Here is a 5,004-nt window from a genome sequence, read left to right on the forward strand (position 1 = left end):
CTAGTCGAGTCAGCTTCATCCCATGGATTGAAAATTATAATTGTGGTTCCCACTATGTTTGCAATAAGATAGGAGTGAGGTTAGACACTCGTCCCACATACAACAAGGGATAGGATATATTTGATTCTATGCATGCAAGCTTCGGTGTTCTTCTTTGCCTCTTGCTTGCTACGACACCCTCCAAAATTATCTTGCCTATCTTGATGATTGCATGGTATTGCAACGAGGGCAACCACATTGTAGATAAGAAATGGTAGCAAGTATTTCCAATGAGAGAATCGTCATAGTTCCATTAATCAATGTGGATAGGTTGTTAAGTTTACCTTCAGGCCACAGTTAGAAGAATCTTGCTAGCAAAATAGGCTTCAAGGTTGAAAACAATAAGATCTGCTATAGCCCTCTTGGTTTCCCATGTCAAACTACCAACATGAGGAGTCAAAACAACATTATCCAGAGACAACAGCTCTTGCGGGACCTGAGGCTCATTATCAAACACATCCATGACATCTCCTCCGATACGGCCCTCCACCAATGCCTTTACAAGTTTTGCTTCATCCACTATCGGACCTCAAGCTATAAAACCTCGAGCTATGTTTATGAGAATCCACCTGGAACCAAGGCATCAAGGACTTCCAGGTTAATGTTTCCCTTTGTCCCCTCTATCAAGGGGCAAGTGATCATCAAAAGATAAGAATTAGTTGCCAACTCTGTTGAATTGGAAGATTAAGAATAAGGTATTCCTAACTTTTTTTACGTACCTTTATATGCCATTGGACACCCAAAAGCTTCGACGGCTCGCTTTGCTATAGCCATGCCAATCCTTACAAGCCCCACAATTCCCACTCGCTTTCCACTTGCCTGGAATGCACTAAGACAGTTTGTGTTAGACAAATTGCATCTATTTTTTCATGAACTGTAGCCATGCAGGCTCTTCAGATCATTTACAAATCCAAGGTAGTTTGCATATATGATTTCAAAATTTTGACTGGCATCCAAAAAATTCTGACTTTTATCTACATCATTCATAAGACCCTCTCCATCATCACTCAGAAGGTGATTCCCTAGATGAGGATAGCTTGCATGACCCGATCTAGTTGCATATACCTCTTGTTTGCTAAGGTGCCCTCCAAGATTTGCTTGCCCATCCTAATGATTGCTTGGTACTACAACAATGGCAGCCACATTGTAGATAAGAAATGGTAGCAAGTATGTCCAAAGAGATAATTGTCATAATTCCATTAACCAATGTGGGTAGATTGCTTAGTTTACCTTCAGGCCGGAGTTAGAAGAGGCTTGCGAGCGAAATATTCTTGAAGTTCTGCTTCATCCACTATCAAAACTCGAGCTATCAAACCTTGAGCTATGTTTATGGGAATCCACCTGGACCCAAGGCATTGAGGACTTCCAAGTTAATGTTGACCTTTGTCCCCTCCATCAAGGGGCAAGTGATCATCAAAACATAAGAATTAGCTGCCGACTCTATTGCACTGGAATAGTAAGAAAAAAGTATTCCTAACTTTGTTGACCTACCTTTATATGCCATTGGGAACCCAAAAGCTTCGACCGCTCGCTTTGCTATAAAAATGCCAATCTTTACAAGCCCCACAATTCCCACTCGCTTTCCACTTGCCTGCAATGCACTAAGACAGTCTGTGTTAGACAACCTACATCCATTTTTGCATGAACTGCAGCCATGCGGGTTGTTCAATAGCATTTTTGAATCCACAGTAGTATGCAGATATGATTTCAAAATTTTGACTAGCATCCAAAAAAAATGAATTTTATCTGCATCATTCCTAAGACCCACTCCATGATCATTTAGAACGTGAATCCCTGGATGAGGATAGATTGCATGGCCCGATCTAGATGCATATACCACAAATTTGTTTCCACCAACGCACTCTAGATCGTTCGATCAACCCACACATTGCCACTCTACTGCGACAAAAAAGACCTTTGAAAGCTTTCCTTTCAAGTTATTGATTTGTAAAGTGACATGCTCCCATTCAGAAACATGCTCCTCCATTTTGCCAAGGTCCAAGTGTATAATCTCAAATTTGGCTCTTGTAGCACCCAATATCTATGGAGGCTCCAAACATCTGTTTCGCATGAGCATACACCTTTGCAGTAGGTAGATTGCCAATCCTCACCTCATCTTTAGTGCCACCACTGGGAAGATATATCCAATACTCACCATCATCAAAGCCACCTACAGGTAAATTTGATACATCCCCTGTGATCAATGTTTGTGCACTCTGCCCAGGATGCCCTAGGCCAGGAAACTCTGGGTTGTTTTTAGCAGATGAAAATTGAGGATCTCTCTACATATGCAATCATTTATGCTTGCTTCTTGAGGGCATGTGGCACTACACAAGATGTTCATAGCAAATGCCCCCTTTGTATGCCAAATATGGTGCATGTTATAAAGCAGAAAATGTGTTTCAAGAACTTCCTGTCTGTCAAAACATGTTAGCCAAGGGCTCTTGATAAAGAAGCATTGTGGGGTTTGCGCAAAAGGCCAGGGCCATCAACATCTGGGATTGGCAAAGCGAGGGCAACTCTCCAAATGCAATCACATGCAATTTTATCTTGAATGCATGTGTTACTAGGCAAAACATTGATCTGGAAAAAAAATGATTTAGACCAAGGAGCACCAGGTCATATGCAATCATTTATGCTTGCATCTTGAGGGCATGTGGCACTACACAAGAGGTTCATGGCAAATGCCCCATTTGTATGCCAAATGTGGTGCATGTAAGAAAGCACAAAAGGTGCTTCAAGAGCTTCATGCCCGGAACATGTTAGTCACGGGCTCTTGATAAAGAGGCCGTCTTTTGGAATGCAAACTCGTTGCAAGGTTTTCCCAAAAGGGCAAGGCCAGCAAGCCCTGGGTTTTGCAAAGCGAGGGCAACTCTTCAAACAAAATCATCTACAATTGCATCTTGAAAGAATGTGGTAATAGGCAAAACACAAATCTGGGAAAAATAATTCAAATTTGACCAAGGAGCACTAGCTCCCAGAGGGAAAGAGAACTCATAATTTTTCATGGCACATGCATGCATCATGATGGGTGTAGTAGAATGAAGAGGGTGATAAGGCAACCTATCTAATGGACTTGAGTTTGAGACATCAGAAACAAATGGAGGCCTGATTCCCATGATGCCTACTTGACATTACAACACCATCAATGTCTTGCAACAACAGTCCGCAAAAGATGTTTAACTTAAGAAAGTTATCTAAATCATAGAAGTTCTAGCCATGATTGCGAGAAAAAGGGCTATGTTTGATAGTGTATGTGGTGTGCGCGCAAATTTTTTGAAGATTGGACAAAATTGCCATGTCAAAGAAGAGTATTAGGTTAATAATGTTGACAAGCACAAAAAGAATGGTTAAGAATAACTTGGTGAAAATTCAATCACATTTTCAATGACCCCATTGCAAAATATTTTTCCTTCAAGAACCTACCTAAGTTTTTCCTACAAATATTCGAGTCTTAAATTACTTGCAAAGAAGAGTGTTATTAAAGATTGTTGACAAGCACAATACGGATTGTGAAGACTAACTTTGCCGAAAAAAATTCACATTTTCAATGAACTCATTGTTAAAAAATTTGAAATAACATTTTTTCACAAATATTTAAATCCTAATTTATTTTCTCATGGAATCATATTGCAAAATTTTACATACTATGGTGTCCTATATAATTTTTAACCTATCATTTTTTTTTTGTGTCTACTCTTAGTTGGTCTCATTGGAATTGCAATTTACTTGATGAATACTTTTTACACTTGAGTAAATACCCCAAGATAACTCTCTCTCTCTCTCTTTCTCTTCCCTTCTATATATATCATACACTTAATCTTTTCAATAAGAAATAATCATACTTGCGTTAAAGAGAGATTTGACATATGAGTTATTTACGATTAATTTTGATTTCATATATGAATATATTAAACATGTCTAAACTTGTGTTAATTTTTTGTATTACAAAAACATATACAATAAGAACTTACATGGTATCCTATTCATTGTTGCCATGTCATCTTCCACATAAAATCACTATATCAAAGAAGAGTGTTGGTAAAGATTGTTCATAAGCACAATAAGGATTGTGAGAAATAAGTTGTTGAACACTCACTCACATTTGTAATGGACCCATTGTAAAAAAATTGTCTGTTGGAAAATAGGTAAGAGTTTTCTATAAATATTTTTAAGTCCTAACGTACTTGCTCATGAATTTCATATTCATATGCATGTAGCAAAAGATGTTTAACTTAAGAAAGTTCTCTACATCATAGAAGGTCAAACCATGATTGTGAGAAAAAGGGTATGTTTGATAGTGTATGTGTTGTGTGTACGAGAGCATTTGTAATGTATGTACTATTTAGGTAGGTGGATGCACCTCAATGCGATTTTTGATAGTGTATGTTGGGTGTATGTGATATCCGGTTCATGATCATGACAATTCAAGAATCATAGGGTATGATTGTGTCTGTAATAAGTAGGTAGGTAGATGCACCTCGAGGCAATTTTTGATTCTTCAAAATCTCCAATGTATCCAACCCTTTGGTCCATTACCCTAAACAATTGTTGGAACTGGTCCCAAACCCACCCACACCTAAGTTAGTACAACATTTTGCTAATAAATATTCATATGTTTATGACTCCATATGCTAGGTTTGTGTGGATAACTTTGTGTACATAATATAACATTTCCATACATCAATGTTTACTTAATCAATTATCATCATAGGCTACAATGATATGAGAGAGAGAGAGAGAGAGAGAGAGAGAGAGTTTGTTCTTTTTGTGATGCGCCAACATTAATTAAGTGTGATACACATGTGCCATGCCCTATCAAACGGAGGCACTATTGCATGTGTCGTTTATTATGCCTCTATTGTTGCTACCACATTATTGTTGTTCGTTGGGCTCTTTTGATAGTGTATGTGGTGTGTGTGCAATTTTTTTGAAGATTGGACAAATTTGCCATGTCAAAGAAGA

General features: G+C 38.3%; 1 pseudogene; it reads right to left on the reverse strand.

The window, feature by feature from the left end:
- Positions 1-325: 325 nt before the first annotated feature.
- Positions 326-2,026, reverse strand: LOC147462935 (hydroxyphenylpyruvate reductase pseudogene; annotated as a pseudogene).
- Between the last annotated feature and the right edge of the window lie 2,978 nt (positions 2,027-5,004).

This window comes from Adiantum capillus-veneris, chromosome 2 (assembly GCF_014529385.1).
Source record: "Adiantum capillus-veneris isolate H3 chromosome 2, ASM1452938v2, whole genome shotgun sequence".
In the NCBI taxonomy this organism is placed as follows: Eukaryota; Viridiplantae; Streptophyta; class Polypodiopsida; order Polypodiales; family Pteridaceae; genus Adiantum; species Adiantum capillus-veneris.